Raw genomic sequence first — 23794 nt, 5'->3', positions numbered from 1 at the left:
GTCTTAATATGTCAGCATTAGAAATAATCTACAGAGGAAGCATGAGATATTAGAAGTGATGATCAGGGCTCTCTTCATGCATATGACATAAGAAATTTCAAATTTAAGTGTACCAAAAAAGACACAATTATGGAACTGATATAGGAAGAACAACTTAGCAAATTGATCTCTTGTAGTATGTATAAATGTTAGATGAACCTGACCGTCAAAACTCTCTGAATTTCTCAAATTTCTATTTAAGGATATCATGAGTCTTAATACAAATATTTTATAATAGGAACTTACCAAAGACTACAAAAGATTTATTTTTGTGGTGTAAATATCCCTGGTCACAGTTTCTAATGCCTAGTTTTCTCATCTAAAAAATCTTTTACTTTCATTTCCTGTATAAAGTTGTTTTCTAATAAGCATGCAATAACCAGAGTGACAAGAATACAGCTTTGAATCCTAAGAACTGGCTTTATGATTATTATTAGCTGTCAATTGGATTGCTGTTGATGAATTTCTAAATGATCTTATTAAAGAAAAAATGCAGAGCCAGAATTTGGGGTTAAAGCCAGAGAGAGAACAGAGGAATGGGACAAGCCACCAACCAACCTCACCTCACCAACTTTGCAGCTTCCAAAGAGAGCTTCTTCCTGTCTACTCATGCCTATATACCTTTCTGTTCTGTTCTCTCATTGGCTCTCTCCAGCTATATTACTTCCTCTTCCTGCCCAGCTCTGTCACTTCCTGCCTGTCTATACACAGTTCTAGAACTCTATCATTGGTCTGGGATTGAATGTGTGTGTCACAATGCTTGGCTCTGTTCTCTAGAGTGTCCTTGAACTCATAGGCATCCAGACAGATCCCTGCCTCCCAAGTGATAGTATTAAAGGTATGTGCTACCATTGCCTGATTTCTGTGTTTACTTATAGTGGCTGGCTTTTTCCTCTGCTCTCCAGGCAAGCTTCATTTATTAAAGCACAAATAAAATGTTAGGATGTATAAGCACAAAATATTGCCATATTTCCCCTTTTTTGTTTAATAAAAAATAAAAAGTTATAACTAAGAAAAACTTTATACAATAAGTACAATAACTATATACATATATACAAGCAATAAATACATCAACAATATCTAGTCCAATTGCATTTGAAAAATTCAGATATTTATTCCATTATCTATCTTAACTTGGTAACTCCAAAAATACCTAATTCACTTTATGTCTTATCTTGAATTACTAATAGAAAACTTATGATGACTTTCAAAACTATACATTTTACAAGTTCTTAGTGAATTTCTTTTCTGAAATATTTTAGTAAAGAAAACTGAAACTACAACTTTATAATCTTTAACTCCCTTAGAGACCTGAGAAGGAAATAATATTACCTAGTAAAACAGGAAGTGCAAACAAGTGACTCCAAAAAATGAGAGTTTAATAAATTACTTTAATATGCAAGGTCATAAATTATATAATCATCTCAACATGTGAAGAAAACACTTCTCAAAATCATCAGTATCACTAAAATACTAAGCATAGAAGAAAAATATTAGGACAACATGAAGGAACATATGACAAATGTATGTCAAGAATTAAAAAAAAAAGAAAAACTGAGAGTCTTTCCTATGAAACAACAGAGGATGAAAATACACATTCCCCTGAAATAAGAGTAGGCCTCTTTGTATTCTTCTACATTAACAAGTCAGTAGGAAAGAAAGGGAGTTACATTATCTCTATGTGCTAATGATTTTGTACATGTACATGAGGCCTTAAATATTTGCTGTGAAAAGTCTTCCATCTGATGATTATTATCTGGAAAGTAACAGATTGCAAAATCACTACACAAAATTAATTGCTCTTCTATATAACAGAAAGAATCATACTGAGAAATGTATCGAGGAAGAAACTCTATTGCAGTAACCTCTAAAACATGAAATACCTGGGAATAAACATCACTTAGGTTGTTAATAAGTATCTTCATGGTGAACATCTTATAACACCAAGGAAAGAAACTGACCAACTGTAGTGGTAGCCATTCCAGCTTGGATCTGGAAGTTCCAACCCCCATTGAGACTCTGGCAACTGTCACGCCTATGAGGCAGGGCCAAGGGAGGCGTCTCGAGACCCGAGACCTGGATGAGCAAGCACTCGCTCTGTTCCTGGACCCTAGACAGTGGAGGTTGACTGAGCAGAGGTCCAGAGAACACCGCTGGATTGTGATACACCTTCCCCAGACCGCCGCAATCTATCTATTCCTTCATTTGTAAGTCACCCACTGAATTTGTACAGTTATGGATTCTTATATGTTGATACAAATGTAAACTACTTTTATATTCCTGTTTAAGATAATTTGTATATTGATACAAATACAGAACTATATTTGTTATAATGTACATATATTTCTACTCTTATTTGAAATATTTTATATTGATACAAATGTAAATTTATATCTGTCATACTTTATGTATGTTCTACATCTGATTAGGATATTCGGTATATTGATATATATTTAAGATTTTTGTCATATTGCATATCGCACTATATTTTCCTACCTCTGTTATAAATATCTTGTGTATTGTCACAATTTTGATGTCATCGTTCTTCACCATACATTTGCTTATAGACTGTTTACCTTGTTTACATGAAGCCTTAGTCCTTAGGTTATTCCAGTAGATAAGACTTATAGATTTATAGTCACCTATGCCTGTCATCTCTGTAGTTACATTAGTTAGGTTATCCAGATTTACAGATACATAGGTCAGATGGACAGGTAATCTTCAAACACTTCATAGACCTAGAGAATATGGCATTTAAATAACTTAGAATTCTGTTGACATGAGACACAAGCTGGAGGTATCATCATGTTTATGTCCCATTACACTCTATTGATGTAGTCACAGAGGATCATCACACTGACACCACTGTGTACAAATGCTTCAATGGGGTAGAAAACCCATAATTAGATTGCACAGCTTTAGCTACATTAGCATTGACATGGGTTTATAAACAAAAATAGAAAAGACAAAAGAGCTTAACAAGTACTTTGGGGGTCCTGGGAATAAAAGGATTTGTATATCTACAATATAAATGAATGTAAAATCTGAACAAGAAAAATGTTAGCTCAATTTTGAAAATGTACAGAACTAAGAGTTCTGAGAAGGTGAAACACACATGGCCAAACAATACTTAAGAATGTTCAACATCTTTAGCCACCATGAAAATGTAAATTAAAACTACTTTGAAGATCAAATGAGGAGAGGGCTGGCAGGAAGGAAAGTAATGAAAGATGGCTAAAATTAAAGGCCACTTGGGGAGTATTGTGTAAACCTAACACAGTAGAAGCTTTCTAAAGTATACACATGCCTAAAGGGGATCTAAATAAATTCACTAAATAATAGGGGAGACAGAGACCCAACTGTCCATTTCATCACAAAAATGAAGTTGGGTCACATCTAATTAAATTGTTGACTAAAGGGATCCCATGGGAGTCACCAAACAACCCAGGCTGTGGCCAGGATTGTAGGTTGTTCTCCACAGACTGGTGGCAAGGAGCAATTAATAAGACCTTAACAGCTTCACCTTCACAAAGGTTAAACATGCAGAAGTTGATCTGGTGCCTTCATTAAGATTTCGCGCAGTATTCTGGTGTCTTTGGTACTGTAATGCACTCTGGCAATTAACAAATGAGAACTGCAAATTCCAACACATCCAAAAACACTTTGATCTATGATGATGTCCTATCTGCAAGATAGCTAGGGAAATGTTTATACAAATTTGTAAGAGTAAGCAACCAGTATCTGAATTGACTGCATAAATGCTCAAGTTGGTTGAAAAAAATTCAGAGACTAGATATCCCAGTTACCTACAGTAAAAACAAACGCTGCAGTTCTTTAAAAAGCAATAAAATATCTTGTAATTGCATTGTATTATACTCTTATATCAAGGCCTTGTTCAATCATCATCAGATAATCTTAATTCTGCAACAGACAGGAATAAATACAGAAATCAACAGCCGGATATTCTAGTGAGAAAAATAAAACTAACTTTAAAAGGGTTATCTCCTTCACATATCTCCTTACAAGGCACAGAGAAGAGCATGGATGCATATATAGAAAGAGTACAAAATCCATAGGACATTCAGGACACCAAAGAAGAAAGACCTTCTAAATAAACAGCATTGATATACAAAAAGAAATCACAGGACATGAGGATGTAGAAACAGTACTTACTTGGATGTTTTCTCATTTGGGGTCCAATACCTGAAAATAGAATGAACACAAGCCTCCTGCCTAATTCAGAAACAATCTTGAGTTGATAACCATCAGCTTATGGGAATTTACTTTCCTCCAAAGGAGTATCAATAAGAAATTAAACTACTTTTAATTGTACATTGAATGCGCAGGAATAGATGAAAACAGAAAATTCACTCAATCTCACTTTTGGAAGTCCTTGTCTCATAATATTGTGTCAGAGTTCCCCTCTTTTCCCCACATTTTTAGCAGATACACACACATATACACATATATACATATATCATATTTTAGGATATACATAATGTATTTAATATATATATGTATACACACAAGTATATATATATGTATATATATATATATATACATAATTTTTACAGAAATCCTGAATATGCAAACACATGGGTCAGATTTCCATACTTTCTCTTGGGCTTTTTTCCTTCTGTTTGCCCATTTTGACTAATTCTAATGTGTTAGATAATCTTTATCTTAGTATATTTTTATTATTATCTCATAGAAACCTGACTGTTTTCAAATGAGTGATAGAAATGGGGTGGATTCAGATAGGAAGGGATGTGGGGAGGATTAGAGGGAGGTGGAAACATAATCAGGGGACATTATGTGAAAGAAAATCTATTTTCTTTACTTGCTGAGCCATCTCTTCAGCTAAAAATCTATTTTCAATGAATGAGAAAATAAAGAAAACAAGTGTTGCTCTACAGTGCTAAGTAAAATTCAACTTAAAACATTCATTTAATTTCAATTTTGTGTCTTTGCTTTTTTAGTGGGTTATCATGTTCACATCTGTATGTAGGTGTTTTTGGAAGACAGAAGAGGGTATCAGATCCATTAGAGCTATTGTGAATAGGAGACTGTGGACTGTTAGATGTGTGGATAGGTTAGTAAACCTACCTCCTCTGAGAAAGCCACATATGATTGTGAATGCTGAGATATGTCTCCACATTTCTCAATATTCTTTCTATCTATTTAACAAAACATCTTTCTGTCTTGTAAGTTTTATGCTTCTAACTTCCAGGATGCAACAGGATTCTCTTATCTTCCTCTGCAAGGGGAAAATTTGTTTCATCATCTGAAAACAATCATTCACACTACAACAAATTTTCTCTTGTTTTCTTTTACATTCAAAGTCACATATTCACTATGATATGAAAAGAATTACTCAGAGTTTATTTCAAGTTTATTTTTGAATTAGAGAAAGAGAAGAACACATCCCCTATGTGATAATATTCAAGAACCAGGTCTTGTACAATAAGAGGATGAGTGGAAAATTGTAGGCCAGTATGTACAGAAAAGTAGTACACATGGTATTTCTTGACATCATCTTTAGAAGTCACAATGAGAATCACTAGCAAATGCATACATCATGCTTTGTATCAGAGTAGGTGGTTCTGTGTCAACACTACAGTTATCAGTAACAATTTATAAAATGGGTGTTCAGGAAGATGTTTTCTCCCTTTTCTTTTCAAGAGAATTTCTCTCTGGTTTAAAAAAATTATGTAGCACTTGGGAATAAAGATACACCCCAGCAGGCCTGCACTGGAGAACAAGATGGAGAAAACCTCCACAACAACCATGACCTTGCCCTTGGTGCTATGGTAGACAGGGAGAAAGGTGACCCAGACACTGCAGAACAACAGCATGCTGAAGGTCAGCAACTTGGCTTCATTGAATTTGTCAGGGAGATTCCTGGACAAGAAAGCCACCATGAAGCTCCCAAAAGCAAGGGAGCCATTGTATCCCAAGACACAGTAGAATGCATTTACTGAGCCCTTGTTGCACACAATGATGATTTGGCCATGCACAGATTATGCATCAATGTCAATAGAGGGAGGAGAAACTCGCAGCCAAATAGCACAGAGAATAATTTGGATGAAGGTACAAATTACTATGATGTAGTTGGGTGCCCCTGAGACCAGAAAGTATCTTTTTCTTCCAGGGGCTGTGACTATGAAGGCCAGCAGCACAGTCACTGTTTTGGCCAACACAGTGGAAACAGCCACAGTGAATACAACTCCAAATGTGATTTGTTGCAGGATGCAGGTAGCTGAGTTGGGTTGGCCAATAAAGAGCAAGGGGCACAAGAAACAAAACATGAGTGAGATGAGCAATATGTAACTAAGATTCTGGTTATTGGCCTTCACAAGGGGAGTGTCATGGTGCTTGACAAAGATCCCAAAATCAGAACTGTGAATAAAAAGAACCACAATGCCATTAAGACAAGAGCCATCCCCAAGGGATCTTCGTAGTTCAGAAAGATCACTACTTTGTGAATGCACTGGTCCTGCTCTCTGTTGACATACTGGTCCTCTAGACACCTCACACATATATCCACATCTGATGGAGAGAGAAATGTATGATTAGTGCAGCCTCAGCCATTTATGACATAACATTTAAGTGTTTTGAAGAAGCATTGCAATATCTGCATTTGTTTCTGGGGATGTAGTTGATAGACATTGCTGCATAGCAATGCTTCCATTTCAAAATACTCATTCATTGTCTTTATGGGGAGTGAAATCAAACAATCATTATGTTTTCTATTTGTGTGTTGATGTTGCCATTTGCTATATTATTAGAAATCACAGGCATTTTAAGTACATTCTGAATATTATAATGAAAGGACTCAAACTGCTAAATTGACAGAGGGAAAAAAATTAACCATTATTTTACACAGTTTATTTTACAGTATCAGATCCCATGGTTGCAGTGCATCCTGATGTCTTTCTGTCTGTTTTATGACCGTTGTTCCTGTAATTGATGGAGACTGTGTTTTCTATTTGGAAAAGTCCTGTCATATGCTTTCTACTTTCAAATGACCAGCCCAAACCCATTGACATAGAAGAAATACTAAACAGAATCAGTAGGGATGCTTGGAGTCTGCACATTACATTTCAAGTCCAAGTTCTCAACACAAAGTATATTTATTTGCACCATAGGACTATGGCCAGGAGGGTAAAACAACAAGAGAAATGGGGAAAGGGTTTTAGGACAGGGAGGACAAAATCTGCCTCTGCATAGAGGGGACAGAGATGTGGCCCTTAGGAAAATTTCAGTTTATAAAGGAAAAAGGGGAACCCCATGTTAGGATGAAGAGCTTAATTGTGTTTGGACATGTTATTTAGGGGAGTTATAAGGGAATCTTTGCTAATTGGACTTCAATACTTTGGTAGCTAGACCTTGGTAGTTAGCCTCAGTAGGAGAAGTGCCCAAATAAGGGAATAGACCCTGGTGGCACTCTTTAGGAATGTAGCCCCAGTTAGGGTTTCTATTGCTATAAAGAGAACAATAGCCACAGTAGTTCTTATTAAAGTAAACATTTAAATGAGTGACTTATATTCCAGAGGTTCAGTCCATTATCATAGTGGTGGGCCATGTTGCTATTCAGGCAGATATTGTGCTGGAGAAGAAGTTGAGCATTTTCCATCATTTTATCCATCGATAACATAAAGAAAGTAGTCTCATTGTGTGTGGCTTAAGCATTTAAGGGGCATGGAAGTCTGCATCTATAATGACACACTTCCTCCAATAAGACGACACTTTCTCCAAGACTATACCCTCTGATGAGACCAATTTAATTCAAACTATCACAGGACTCTAATGGATTTTAGCAAGGCAAAGGGAATTGGGGAATGGCCATATTTTCCATAATCAGCCTCACTAAAGTCCCTTCAGGATCAGTAAGTTGTGTGTGTGTGTGTGTGTGTGTGTGTGTGTGTGTGTGTGTGTGTGTGTATGTATATGTGTGTCTACATGTAAAAATAACAACAGAGCTCAAATATGAGAGTGGTTGTGTTTATATGAGGAAAATAGGAGGACGAGAATTAGAAAACATTATTACATAAATATAATTTTTATGTTTTAAAATGCAAAAATTAAATAAATCAAATAAATATGTCCTCAGTTGTATCCCAATCTGGCATTAGGAAAGCTTTATCCCTGAGTCTTGTTCATAAGATGCAGTAACCCTATACTGAAGGTAGAAACCTCTGTATATACTTATCATTTAAATGAGCTACCTCTTGATTCCATCATCTTTGGGAATAGACAAGCACTTTCCTCCTTCACTAATTTCCATCTGTGTGAGTGTCAGATTATTTTAGTGTACTCGAGTGTGAGTTAGATATTGATACAATACCATGAGCACAATAAAATAAAGAAAATTCAAACAAGAGTGATAGCACCGAAGATTTGTTGTGAGGAATAGTACCCCATCATTAATTGTGATCTCCACCAAGGAAAGTTTATGAAATGAGGCTACACTTGCTTTGAATCATTGGATAATTGATGATGTGCTTCTTGATTTCAAGTCTTTTTATCTAGAACAATGCATATATGGACGCGTGTATTTAGTTAATTTGTTTAGTGGAATGGAATGTGGTCTCAGTTGTGAGGAAAATGTACTGCTCTTGCAGAAGAACTCTATTCAGTTCCAAGAACCCATCTTGGCTTTCTCAAACTGGATATAATTCTAACTACAGGGACCTTGGTTGCTTCTCATGTGCACCTGCAATTGTGTACACAAAACCACATACATAACCATAATTAAAGAAATGATAAAATATTTTTGGTTAATTGTTGCTGTATTTATTGTTATAAATACCCTTTACTCTTATATAATTTTGTATTTAAACAAATTTCATTACAGTTTGTATAATTAAATTAGAGTATGCGGTATGTGTGAGTGCATAGAGATCAGAACATGACCTCTAGGTGTTGGAAACCTCTTCCTACTATATGGTTCCTAGGGATTAATTCATCAGCAGTCTTAGTAGCAAGGGATTTGATTTCTGAATTATCTTAATGGCCATAAATGTCCTTTAATGTCTTTCATTATAAAGGATGACTGGCAATAGGAGAGAAAGCCTATGTGTCTGCCATTTTTCTGTAACCAACTCTAAACAAATAATCATTTAACTAACATGGGCTGTGTAGGTGACAACACCATTTGAATAACTGTGGCTAATTGCTTTCATACAAAACCATTTTAATATCCTACTTTTTGACATTTATTAACTGTGTGCTGTATATAAACAAATTGACTATAGGACTCAATACTTTTACATTATGTGCCAATATTTATCCACAATTACCTATATTTCAAATCACACTGAACCTTTGAAAATAGGGCTCTCTGGATATTGTTTGAAATCTTCTTTATCATACTTGACAGTTTCTTATAATATTACAAGTGAATATTTCCATTCTTCATTAATCTTACAAAGGACTTAGATTGGGTTTCTAGTACCTACATAAAAGTGTTCAATGGATCTGATACACTAGTATTTTCTCCATTGATTTACTTCATGTACATGGTACCTATAAATTTATGTAAGCACTCATACAGACATGGAAATAGAAAAAAATATTAAAGATTCATGACTAGAATCTAATCTACATGTATTTCCAAAGAAGATTTGTCACTAGTTAAGACATAGTGCAGAATTCCCTCATTTTATAGTTTGATTATCAAATGTTTCTTTGAGAAAAGGTCACATACAATGGATTTTCAATGAGTCAAAGATGTATGTCATGACATAACATGTTACTTAAAGTGACATTGTTAATATTAATAGTCCTATAAAAACTAACTTGGGAAAGTGATATTCTTTATTTGTGCAGTGCTCTTTTAGAACCTTTGATCATCCAAGTGTGTTTGGGAGAAGATGATCTATGTGAAGGATTTATCTCAGCAGCAAACACTTACTTGTCTCATTAAAAACTTCATTTTCTGGGCAGGGGGTGCAATCAAAACAGCAGGCTGCAATTTCCTCCTGCAAGAATTTTCTGAATCCAGGACCACAATCAGCACTGCACACAGAGGGTGGCATCTGAGGAAAATCAGACATATGCTGCTATCAGGACTTTGACCTACTCGTTCCATAACTATATGACATTAGCATGTTGAACCATTGATAAGCTTATTTTACATACACCAAATGAGTGTTTGTAATGCCCAAAATGAGTATGTTTTAAAATGCCCAACAAGCAAAGGTATGAAAACAATTTGATGTAAAGTTGAGCAGCTTCCCAATCTTAGGAATTTAGGAATAAAAAAGGGTTGTTTGCTGTGGGCAAACACCACAGAGTACAAACTGATTTTTCTAGTTAATTTTCATCACCTAGACAGAAAGCCCATTGAAAAATTAGAGAAAACCCTAACTAAAATATTTCTCTCCAAAAACTAGCCTGTTGTAATATTATTTATGCATTTTATTGATGGGTAATTGTTGTAGGAGTGCCCAGTCCACTGAGGGCATTGCTGTCTCTATTCAGGGTTATTTGAGAGATCAAGCAGAGCAAAACAGTGATCAGTGTTCCTTCAGAGTTTTGTTGCAGTCTCTAGATTTCTACATTGTCTTCTTTTTATTTTAATCCATGATTCTAATCAACCTTTCCTCCTCAGTTTGCTTATGGCGAGTGTTTAAACACGGGAGGAGTACAGCGAGCTAGGATAAATGAATATTGGAAACATGGGAAATATCTCTTCAAACCTCTGACAGCAAACATGAGCTCCAATAAATAGCACTGCAAAGCATGACAAACAGAGTACAAAGAAAAAACAGCTAAATATGCAGAGCCTGGTGCATTTGTGGTGAAGAAGTGCCGGGTTGGTATGTACAGAGCTTTAGGTGGAATGTTTCCTGAGGTCAAAGTGCCTTACAAAGGGTGCAAGTATTTGGGAAACTGGAATAAAAGTTAGATAGTTTAAGTTAATTAAAGGATTTCTTTTAGTTTATAATACAAAAACTATGTATAACCAAAACCTGGTGATAGTGATCTATATTCTGGTTTAGACAACTGTTGATTGTTGCATACTCACTTTGCATCCTTTGTTCAGAATTGAGTTCTGAATCAAAATCACGTGGCCTCTATCTTTCTATACAATATGATTACGTAGAAATATTCCTTTTTGTTGTAGTTTTCTTGAAACAGGGACTCACTCACAATGTATTGCTGGTATACCTCAACTACCTATATAGAGTAGGTTAACAGAGATGACACAGAGATCTGCCTCTCCTGCCTCCTGAATGCTGGGTTTAAAGTTGTGTCGTACCAGTGGGCATATTTCTTCCTTTATTTCTGTATTTAATGTTTACCATTTCTTCTTGTACTTGCTAAGATTAAGGACGAATTTCAAGAAGTGTGGAGAAAATGTATATCCCTCTCCAATTTTTTTTTAACAATTATTTGTTTTTTACCATCCACAATTGCCTCTCCCTACATTCATTCTGTTCCCTCTCCACATCTTCTTTCTTCCACCCTATCTACTCCTCAGAAAGGGTAAGGCCTCCAATGGGAGTCAACAATGCATGGCAAACCAAGTTGAGGCAAGACAATGTTCTTTCCCCCTGCATCAAGGCTGAGTGACTAATCCCACCATAGGGTATATGTTACAAATTCATCTCATGTACCAGGGACAGATCTTGGTCCCACTGCAAGGGCTACAAACAGACTCAGCTACATAATTATCACCCATAAGCAAGGGGCTTAGGTAGGTACCATGAAAGTTCCCCTAGCTATAGGTTTAGATAGCCAGTCAGCTTCTTTGGCCACAGTGTACTGGGTGTTTCATAGGTATAGTTGTTCAGGTTGCATGACTGGGATTAAAAAGTATAGAGAATGGAAAAGGGGAAGATCTCTGTGATCCACTGGAGAAGTTGATGTGGCTAGATGAAGCAAGTAGTCAGCTACAGACCTGGGTTTATGACATGGCATTGTATTTTCTGTGGAGCTGAAGGAAAGGTAACCATTTGCAGATAGCTTTTATTTTTCTCTGGCTGGAGTGGGCTGTGAGTATCTAGGAAATGCCTCCTGGAATTTGGGACTGTGTTAATGCAATGAGTGGTAAGAGGGAAGTTAGAAGGGGAAGATTTCTGTGTTCCACTAGCTACAGGGTCAGAGGTAGAGAAATGAGTCCACATCAGGTAGCATGCTGCTGAGGTAGGGAAAAGATTGTGAGATTGGGGTTGGTGGAGTGGAGGGAAAGGTGAGGATCTGCAGTTAGTCAAATAGCATGCATGGTTTGATGGAACATGTGATGCAAATTACACTTGATGTGGGTTTATAGTAAAGGCTACAACACAGGCACATAGTGCAACTTGGGAAGCACTGTAAGAAGCATCTGAATACATTTACTTTGAAAATTTACTCAATTTATGCTAATTGACTCTTTAGAAAAGTTTTATTGTTGCCAAATGTATTTTGAACATTGTGTGAACCTTTCATGAGCAGTTGAACAAATGACTATTCACCACAGATAAAGTACCAGTGACTAAGCAAGTCAATGATTCAACACAACCCTACACTTATTAATAGGTCACTACCATTTAACATGCCTGCCAACAACAATCTATATAGGACACTTACATGGTGAACCCCCCAGGTCTTTCATTCTCTTAATGCCAGCCCTCACTATACCCACTTTTACAATCTCTTTTCTACAATATTGCAGGCACAACTGGGTCAGATTCTCCCAGCTCTACCAAGGACCACAATGACTCCCAGAATTCCAGGTAGGTCATCCTTGATTCTCCCCCACTGTCCCTGTCCACAAAATGCTATTGACCATCCCCAACACTCAAGACCATAGTACCCCAGGTCCACAACACTGTGGGTGATTATCTACTCAATAAGAGAGCACAGAAGACTGTAAATAGTCCATGTTAGTGGTTATCGTCTTTACTATCCCACATTTTGGTGACCCAACCCACACCATATCCACAATCTCAATCACCTCTGCATCAAAATGTCCATGCCCAGAGTTGGGGATTTAGCTCAGTGGTAGAGCACTTGCCTAGCAAGCACAAGGTTTTGGGTTCGGTCTTCAGCTCAAAAAACAAACAAACAAACAAACAAACAAACAAAATGTCCATGCCCAACTTGGGGAGAGTCCCCCTACTGGAACAGAAGCCAGTCTGGCCACCAGAAGTTTTTCCCACAAGTCGTGTGGAGATGCCTTGAAGAACCTCAGGCCACACTAGCCAGAAGACAAAAGAGAAAACAGAAACAAAGGAACCAAACACATATACAAATAAGAAGAACTTTTAAATAAGCATCTAGGCCTTTAATTACCACAAACTCAGATGCCTAGACACAAAAGTGTAAGCATATAAGCAACAACAGCTGAGGCTCTCCTTCCCTCATGCCCGTCTTGACTGAGCACCAGCCCAACAGCCTGCAAAAGCTTCAGGCCCAATGCCAAATGCAGAGCTCCAGCTTGATGGGTCTCCTTAACTACTGCCATGATTGTGGAAGTCTGACTTTGTACTGATTTTATGAAAATATCTCGTGCCCCAAAGACTGAACTTTTGTCATCTGACTTTTCAATGGAGGCTATAAAAAGCAGAATGATGTGGTCAGTTGTACTGCAGATGCTAAGAGAGCACAGAAGTCAACCCATACCACTATACCCAGAAAAACTTTCCATCCTTATAGAACGATCGAAGTGAGGTCTCCAGAGCTTAGAGTGGGAGCAGAATCAGCTAAGGACACTTGGGAAAACCATCCCCTACACTGATTAGAACATAGTTGAGAATTAATAAATGAACACTCATTTTCTCAACATGGAGAGCATTAATGACTAAGGACTGGTATGTTTTCAGTATTAGGATGGAGTGAGGATATTCAGGTGCTTGGTAACATAATCACTGATTTTCATTGATAAATTGTTTCCTCCACTTAATTCCCTTGGCATTAGAGACTTATAGCAATGACTAGATTTTCTGAAATGGCCAGCCCAAGTCGATTAGTGTTTATTTTGGACAAACATCTACAGAAGATCTTTTGTAGTCAGAATGACGATCATCTTGTATTGGATAGTATTCCAAACTATCTACTATGATTGAAACAAATCTGCTGTGTTGTGAGGTTGGGGTGAAATAGGAAGGTGGAAGCTTGCAAAAGCATTAAAAGTTCATGAGAATGCATCTCCCATAAACAAGATAAGCCTTTGCATTTTTCACCGAGAGGGCTGTGCAGCTTTAGTTTTTGAGCGCTTGCTCTGAAGGTAAATACATGGGCATACCCTTGACCAAACAGTAAACCTGAATATGAATTCATTTTAAAATTATTGAACACGATGAAAAATACATGTAATGTTTGAGCAAAGTTTCTGGTACTTTTAAGGAGACAAACTAGGTTGGATAAAGCATTCAAAGCATGACTGGTAAAGGCTCAGTAGTGTTTCTGGGTTAACATTGGGCTCTTATACTTATAATTAATTGTAAATAGGGGACAACATAGTTAACATACTCCCTCATGTCCATCCTGATCTTATTTTTTTTCTTTCTGGTTTATCTGTTGGAGGCCAAAATGATTTTTCAGAAGATTTATTTTTAAGTAAATTTAAATACCAGAGTGTATTTGGTAAATATATGTTTCTGTGTGTGTGGACATGAGAAACACTTCTTGAGGCCATAAAAAAGCCATGGATTCCATAGTTTTGAATGACATTTGGCTGTAAAATGGGCTGGCCTCAAATTCACAGAAATAACCCTGCTCTTTCCTAAATGGAGAGATTAAGTGCATGTGCCCAGTATTGTTCACTTATATTATGTTTAGAGAAGTATGTTCAATGTAAATATACTTAGTATATCTATCAAACATAAATTTTCTTATTGAGAGAACCGTTTATATATGTTTCAGTTACAAATACACAAAACTAGCATTGTATTGAGAACTAGGGAAATCTAGAAATAGCAGTGAGAATTGTTGGTGCCAGTATTACATGTTTGTAAAATAAAATAATAAATAAAGTGTATGCTGTATGGGAAATATTAATGAATTTTGAAAACAAAAATTGTTAACCAGTTAGTAGGAGTAGAACAATTGCATTTTATGATTATATTTTTGGGAAAAATAATAACTTCCATGTCTTCTTACTCATTTTGTATCATCTGACCAATAAAAATCAAACTCAAACAAATATACTCATTCATTCTGAATGATTCTCTCAGAGTTAAACACAATCTGTTTTCCACATAGAAATTGTACCAGTATGGTATCTTTATGTATAAATATATTTATATATACATTTTGGATTAAAAACATTTTAGAATATTCTTTATTACCACATGGGAAAATGTCATTGAAATTTTCAGCAACAGTTAACAGGAACTTGAGATTATAACTTATGAATCTCAAAAACTAACTTCTCCATACTAAACATTAAGAAACATGAATGCCTTGAGCAGTTAGAGTAGCCTACTGGACTAAAGAGTTATGTTGGAAAACAACTATCAGCAATACACAAAATCAAAGTGTGTATTGTGCACAAATTGGTAAAATACGTAGCTAGCATTAATAAAATTACAGAAAGAGAAACATATGAGGTTAGTGTGATATAAGTGTCAGAGAAAAAAAGCTAAGACGTAAAGTGAAGAGACACATTCTTTTTAAACAATGGCAAAGATGAACTGGTAGGTGGCTTCTCAAGTGTTGCCAAGTATCACATCCCACAGCTCTTACTCAGGAAAGTGACAAAGAGAGTAAGTAGTCACCATGTTATTGACAGCTTTACACTTCAAAGAATGCAATTTTATCTTTTAGAGTCCACACATTCTTTCTTTGCTCTATAGAGACAGTGAATAACTAGACTTTGAAATCAAAGTCCAATAGTTATATACATATATAAGTGAAGTATGGAGAAACAGAAACACATCTGAAGTTTACAGTGGGCAGGTCTCCTACCTCATTCTTGATGAAGCTTTAGAAGGCACAATGTGACCACATGCAGAGCATCTGAGAGTGTAACTGAATATACATGCAAAAAGTCTCTGGAGCTAGGGTTGCTGCAAATATTAGTTGTCCCAGTACATGCATTAGGAGTGACATACTGATCAAAGGGTTATTACAGACTCTATTTGACAGTCATTTAGTTACACACATATAGAATGACACTCTTTGAATAGTGTGGGGTTTCCTTCAATAAGACACCACCAGCTACTGTGCTGTGGAAACTGTGAAGAGAAGGGCTATATGTGATGGCACAAGATATAGAGTCCTTCACTCAGCTTCTAGCCTTTTAAGCAGTAGAATAACTCGGGGAATAATAGAACACTCTCTGGACAAATTAAAAGTAGAAAAATAGCACTGAGTCTCTAAAAGAACTTGAGGTTATTTACTAGTTTTCAGATTGGGTATCAGGCCAAATACTCAAAGCATTGTTCTGACTCTCATAATCCTACCCCCAATAAAGTACTCATTATGTCATTTACATAGAAAATATAAAGGAACTTACTGAGTATTAAGAATGTGGTTGAAATAGTCTTTCTCCATAGGCCACTGCACTCTTAAAAGGAAGAAGATACAACCTGTCAACAAATCTCCATCCTTGTCATTATTCTGCTTCATTCTCCAAAAGCATCTGGGCTGAATGATACTGGACACAAGAAGTGGAATGTTCAGGAGCAAGAACAGAAAAATCAAAGTGAACATCTTTGTCCTACTAGAAGCCTGGTCAGTATTTTTTGTGAAGTGCTATTAAAATTAGCACATTAATAGGCATACATATATTCCCACCTGCTTTTTCTCTGTAGCCAAAGGAGAGTTTACTTATGAGTCATGATTCCTTTTTTCCAGATGGATCCTCCCCCGTGCTGTAGGAATCTTGGACACTGTCTTCCCTGGGGCTCTGCATCTGATGTTTATGTAATTAAATTTGGTTGATTAATATATATGAGGGGGTTCAGCTAGTATCATGACATCACTCATAGTTGTGAAAATTAAGGATCTTCAGAGGATGACATTTTGGGAAAATATGATCCCAGGACTGTTTAAACAATCTGTTTGTTTTAATGTCTTCAAAAATTATGTCAGTAGATTTTGCAGATGTTTCACATTGAGACCTGCCATAATGATTCAGGAAGGACTCACAAAGACATCATCCCCTGTTACTCACCTGGAATTGTATTATGATATCCCTGTCAAGGAAAAACAGCTCCATTTTTAGAGTAATTGAGTTCCACACAGCATGCAGTGTGCGACCTATGCTACACCAGCAACAGCTACAGAATATCTAACCAAATCCTGTGCTTCCACTGTGTTGAGAACAAATAATCAGGCAAAATTCCAAAATTTCCTGAAGCTTACTGTTTTATATCTATCCAGCTCATCATAAAGGCACTGTTACACTTACATAATAATAACGTTGTTTTTAAATATTTAACAAATTCCAAAGAAATCTTCTGTCCTATATTTCAAATACTAAATAAGATCTCTAACTGATCCTCCAAACTAATCATTATTAAAGAGAAAATGAAGTAAATATTTGATTTCTAAAACATCATCTCCATCCCCATGCCTCAGTTCTAATAGTTCAATTCCTTGTGTTGACCCATTTCTTTTGTTTTATCTTTGATTTCATATGTTGTTTTTGCTCATTTTACAGCCCAGTAGTGGTTGTGAAGAAGTCTGTTTTGAGCATCTTATAAGCAAATAGAAAATGGGAAGTGACCCTGTGTTTAATGTGAAAATTGTTCTTATAACATTTTCTAGACCTCTGATATTGTTTGCAGGGACAAGAGAGGACCCTAAAGACCGAGATCTGGATGTGCTGTATTTCTTGGTTCCTGGATCCTGGACACTGGAGGTAGAACGAGCAGAGTTTTCCAGAGAACACCGCCGGACTGCGACATACCTTTCTCAGACCCTGTAACCCACCTATCCCTTCACTTGTAAGTTACACCACTAAATAAACCTCCCTTTTAACTATGTGCAGTGGCCTTAATAATTTCACCAATGCAAGTCCATAGCAAACATTAAAAAAATAGTAGGCTGATATCTTTATCACCAGTGTTTGATTTTAACTTTAATTATTTTCAAATTGAAAAAGACAACATGAGTACAAAATATACACAACTGTTTTGGTTATTAAAATGAAAAGTGATAGTTAAGAGAGTAATCTCTATCACTTTGAGAAAGAATGGGCAAAATATTACCAAATAAATTAATAAGCATGTAGGAATGCTATTTCAGTCACTAAATGTAGGACTACATTATGCTCCAACCACATCTCTCATGGAACCTTCTGAAAATACATAAGTAAGTGTAGATAACAGAGACTTGTCTGCCAATATTTATTTCATTGTTATTCAATTTTTTTAGATATGGAAGCACCCTTGATGCCTGTCCACAGATGAAAGAATAAATAAAACCAGCTAAAATTTTATAATTTTACTTTTATATGAAGATTCATGACTGTTGTTTGCAATGCATTCTTAGAAGTTTGAAAGTTTTTTATCATGAATTACCATACATAAATATATACCCAGTGATTTTTAACTATACCGTGTACATGGATTTTAAAAAGGTTTAAATAAATAGATTCTATGTAATTCCTAAATGACTGAAACAAATTACGAAGTTTTACAAATATGATTATTGGATCTAGACTTCTCTAGACATAATAGAATTCAGAGGAAAGTCACATAGGATTTATTTAGATATAATGGAGTTGTCTTTGGTCTGCAAGAATTAAATGCTGTCACTAGTAGGAATTGGGGATGAATTAGGATGTCATCATGTTACCTAAACAGATGGTCTGTGGTAATTCAGACTTTTCAGACTCTAGATATAAGTGTGTGTGTGTGTGTGTGTGTGTGTGTGTGTGTGTGTGTGTGTGTGTGTATTTATGTGTATGATTGTGAGTTTATGTGTGCATATGTGTGTACATGCATGAAAACAATCAAAGTAGGAGAGGAATTATTTGAGAATTTAAGGGCTTAAATAACTAGGGATTGGGAACCATGTGAAGTTAGGATAAAGAAAATATCACTCTTGTCTCATTAATTCAATATGCTCAAACAAATCATGAAGTCAGAAGAAAACTTCTTACATTGAGGAATGGAATGAATAGTAAGATAAGCAACTGATGTGGGTGAGAGGAATACCAAAAAGAGACACGCTACACATATGGGAATTGCCTGAATAAAGTTCTTTATGCTGTATATTAATTTAAAAAAATAAAAAAATTAAAAATAAAAAATAATAATTATACCAAACAGAACAAAACTGGATACAATGCTGTAAATGGACAAGTGGAATTTTTATTTTCATGCTCCATAAAATGTGAATTTTCTGTCTTCCTATGAAAGAGTCTTTTTGTCACATTGTTCTATTCACACATCTTAGGCCCCAGGATAATTCATCACAATGCCAGATGTCATACAATACTTAGATATTTATTATTAAATTGACAATCATTTGCACATGAGAACACTAGCCCTATGTGCCTCATCTCAGATACAAAATAGGACACATCATCAACCACAGTAAAGACTTATCCTACTTTTTTTCTCTCTTCACTGTAGACCAAATCCACTGAAGTAGTCTCATCAGTCCACACTCATCTGAACACTCTCACACTGACTGGCAGGGCAGGTTCTAGAATGCAAATAATATTGAGAAAAATGCCTGTTTATTATAGATTTTACAATTTGGTGGAACATTTTTAAAAAGTTTTTTATGGTTCTCTGTATTTCCTCAGTGTCTGTTCTCTTCCCCCTTTAGTTTCTGAATTTATTTAATCTCTATTTTATTTCTGTTTCTTTTTTTTTTTTTTTTTTTTTGGTTTTCCGAGACAGGGTTTCTCTTGTGTAGCTTTGCGCCTTTCCTGGATCTCACTTGGTAGCCCAGGCTGGCCTCGAACTCACAGAGATCCACCTGCCTCTGCCTCCCGAGTGCTGGGATTAAAGGCGTGCGCCACCACCGCCCGGCTATTTCTGTTTCTTTTACTTAGTGTGGATAGTGATTTGTTTATCTTGTTGATTTTCACCAAGAACCAAGTCTTTTATTCTTTTTTTTGTATGTATAAAGCACTTTGTTTCCATTTTATTGACTTCAACCCTGAGATTGATTAAATTTTTGTATCTACTCCTCTTGGGTTGCATTGTTTCATTTTGTTATTGTTCTAGAGCTTCCAGGTGTGCTGTATTGTTGTTAGTGGGAGATCTCTCCAATATTTTTATGTAGGCACTTAGTGATATATACTTACCTCTTGAAGCCACTTTTCTTCTTGTCCCATGAGACAGAAGATGAGGAAGTCAGATGGGGAAGAACTAGATGGATAAGAACGAGATGAGAAAGACCAAGATGGGGCAGAACTAATAGTCTTAGGGAGAACAGCAGAACGAAGTAGAGAGTATTAGGCAAGAAAGGAGCTAAGTAAGAGAACAAATGGAAGGCATGGAGAGAGAGAGAGCTGACTCAGAAGTATAAAATGTATAGACTAAAGAGCTCTGTGTACATAGATTTATCAGAGAATCTCTCAGATTAATCCACCAGCAGTAGCATCTGTTCTAAAACTCTGGGTAAATGCAATTCAGGGGCTGGACCCCAATAGCTTTCATTACCTGGTGCTTGGCATGATAACCATACTAATCGGAAGAGTAATTACCCAAGTACATCCAATGAGAGAGGAGTCACTTAGAGGAGGTTGTTCAGAGGATAGTCATTTTCCCAGAGAATCATAAAGATGATTTCCAAGGTCTTCAGCAACCAAGTGGACCTAACCAAAGGGTGCTGCAGACCCCAAGGATATGGTACCTCCTTGAGTGTTGATTTGTTTAAATAATACCTTGCCCCAACCCCCTAAGAATATTTTTCAACCCATCAATCAGAACAAGTCTAAAGAGAAGGAGCTTCTGATAGAACTTACAGGACACAGTCTTGAGATAAGAGGCATTTCAGCCAGCTCCAGTCACTTTACAAGCTTAGGTAAAGAAGCAACAGACTATCTTAGTCACAAAAGGCTCCCAGAAAAAAATAAAGAAAAATTTAAAGGACCCCTAAGGGCCTCAGATCTAGTGGGATGGTTTCACTGGCAGACTATGATAAGTGGCAAAGATTCTAACTTTTCCCTTCTAAGGAGAAATATGCTGTTATTTCATTCAGGGCCTTACAAAGAAATAACACAATATTATCACATTACATGACATCCTGAGAGTGTAAACTACAGCTAATGAAGTCTACTAAGTCCTCTGAAGTGGCAGCCTCCAGCTACAAACAGCCTTTTTTTTTACTATATCTCACTGGAATCTAAAAGGATAACTTGAGCAGTAAAATTTTTAACCTGCTCTGCAGTTAGGTAGGAACTCCATCCAGCAGCCTTTGTTTAATAACAATACAAGCCTCACAGCCCTGCTTGAGCCAGTTTTAAAATTATGGCAACTTCCCAGCATTCATAAACTAATTCCTCAGCTCTCCTGTCACTGTATTAGAAAAGTGTCTGTTTTTCTTTTTCTCTTCCTGGGTTGCCTGTTCCTATGAGGTTCTGGGTTATTTACAAAAATCTTGGCCAAATCTAAGAACTTCCATTTAAATCATTCAAACCAGACTTGCAGAAATGGGACACTCTTCCAGGATCTGGAAATCCTATGCGTTTTCAGGACCCCAGAGACTTCTTGAGACTGAGAAATCCTACTAAATAAATCCTTCCTGAATATCTTCCTTCTTTTGTCTCTGAACCTAACTGCCTGCCTGTAATTAATCTCCTTGCATTTCTGATAACTGTGTCTCAGGTAAATTCAGCCTGCATCTCAATCCCTTCCCTCACCTTGCCCTGCCTAGCAGTTACCTGACTTGATTACAAACTAGAGAAATTGGCTGCTACAGATAAAACGACAAAACAAAAACAAAACTTGTCCCTTTAATTTTTTTTTTACTGTGCATATCTTATTTTATGATACACCATAAAGGATTTATCCAATTGTCACTCTCCTTACATACAATAATTCTGAATAAGAGCTCTTGTCCCTATATTAAAATAACATCAGTACAGGTTTATTGTTTTCAAGCCTAAACCTAACATGGATAAAACTTAAAGTTCTAAGTTTATAGCACAACTAATTTATAAACTATTAAGAATAAGTTTACTTAAATTATAAACAATGAATGATAATTAAGATATACAAATTATCATTTTCTTGGCCAACTTAAGCTGTAAACTGTTTAAGGATAAGTAGTACTAAAATTATATGCTATTAAAGACAATTTTTGGGTACAAGTTCCAGCTTGATCATCTTAATAAAAGTCAAATTCTCTAATGTATATAAAAACATATTTATATACATGCTAAGTATGCCAAATATAATCAATTCATTATTTAGCCCCTGGCATTTAAAATGTTTAAGATCCCCACTTTAGACAAAACTGCCATGCCCATTACTGCCAAGGTTTAGTCCAAATTCAACTTTGGGATCATTTGCTGTGTATTTCCATTTACCAGGTCTAAAGATAATTTGCCTTGATACTCAATTTCAAGTAAGGATAGCTCACCAAACAGTTTTTATAATAGCCTTTCACTGTTACTTTGTTTAAAGTAATTCATTCACTTTACATTGGCTGCTCTCCATATTTAATCATTCACGTCTCCTGAAGAAATAAATAGAAAGATGCTTTTAGATGTAAAGTTTTTACCCGGATATGATATGGATATGAAGGCTTGGATACAAAGAATGTTTAGGGAAGTTCAGAAATAACTTAAGATATATGAAATACAATTTATTGGGAGAGATAAATATAACATATATACATCTGATATGCTATAAATGATACATGAGTCTCAGTAAATAACCTAGATATACTGAGGATGTATGTCTAACTTAGATCTAACAATAAGTTTTTTTTATTGTCTGAGATATATAGGCTTTAGGAGTGGAATTATGTTCCACCTCCTTCACAATACAAACACTGACACAATACGAACACTGTACATTATACCTTAGTACAAGAGGCTGTGGACCTCCCTAGAAAGGACAATGTGGCTAATTATAGGCCATCGCTCCTTTGCTGTACAAGGTATTAATGTTGCCTCAGGGATGATTGATTTTGACATTACTGGAGAGATTAAGACCATTGTACTTCATTCTACAAAAACATAAGGTGCATTCAGGTGCCAGTTCTGATTCTAGTGATATGGCTTTCTGGGTACAGGAAATTAAATTTTCCAGACCAACTAAATGTTCAAAACACAGGGAAAGAAAATAATTGATTTGCTAGACATTGGCACAGACATTTCAAGCATTTTGTGAAAAGATTGGCTGAGTTCATGAAACTAAGCCTACGTCAAGCTAATGTTGTAGCCAGAAACTCAGGAATATTAAGGTGATCTAATAGAGAAAATCATAGCATTGTCTGTCTAGATGTCATCCCGTCCATACCTATCACTCTATGGGAAAGAGATGTGCTACAAATAATGTACAAATAATGGTTGTGTTATTAACCTCTGCTAATGAACTGGTTTCACCTCAAATGCTTCAGATGGTTTTTAAACCCTGAAAAGGACTTGGGTAAACAAGTCCAAGGCAAAATTGAGCCCATTATTCCAGAAATTAAAAAATGATAGACATGGCCTAAGGTATCAAAATTTATCCTAGGGACCACTGTTCTCACTGGTGATCTCCATTACATGGAAGTCTGAAGCTCCTACAAGTGTTAAACAATGGCCCTTAAATGCTGAGAAATATGAAGTTGCAACCTGAAAGATAGAGCGCCCCCACCAGCTCTTGGAACATACCAATATTTGTTATTAAGGAAAAAAATCAGG

The 23794-nt window shown here is 36.1% G+C and overlaps 1 long non-coding RNA gene and 2 pseudogenes across 2 annotated transcripts; 1 reads left to right on the top strand and 2 right to left on the bottom strand.

The window, feature by feature from the left end:
• The window catches only part of LOC121826140 (vomeronasal type-2 receptor 116-like), a 478502-nt pseudogene extending 461816 nt beyond the window's left edge, over positions 1–16686 (bottom strand).
• On the top strand, positions 851–17946 carry LOC121826139 (uncharacterized). Of its 2 annotated transcripts, none has more exons than XR_013050177.1 (5): positions 851–877; positions 12704–12764; positions 16530–16707; positions 16831–16899; positions 17766–17946. It is a non-coding gene; the product is annotated as an uncharacterized LOC121826139 (long non-coding RNA). The 2 variants fall into 2 exon arrangements; XR_013050178.1 differs by lacking the exon at positions 851–877 and adding an exon at positions 10657–10858.
• LOC143266774 (vomeronasal type-2 receptor 116-like) lies at positions 5689–10097 on the bottom strand (annotated as a pseudogene).
• Positions 17947–23794: the final 5848 nt, after the last annotated feature.

The sequence above is a fragment of the Peromyscus maniculatus genome, chromosome 1 (assembly GCF_049852395.1).
Source record: "Peromyscus maniculatus bairdii isolate BWxNUB_F1_BW_parent chromosome 1, HU_Pman_BW_mat_3.1, whole genome shotgun sequence".
In the NCBI taxonomy this organism is placed as follows: Eukaryota; Metazoa; Chordata; class Mammalia; order Rodentia; family Cricetidae; genus Peromyscus; species Peromyscus maniculatus.
This window is presented reverse-complemented; position numbering and strand designations above follow the sequence as displayed.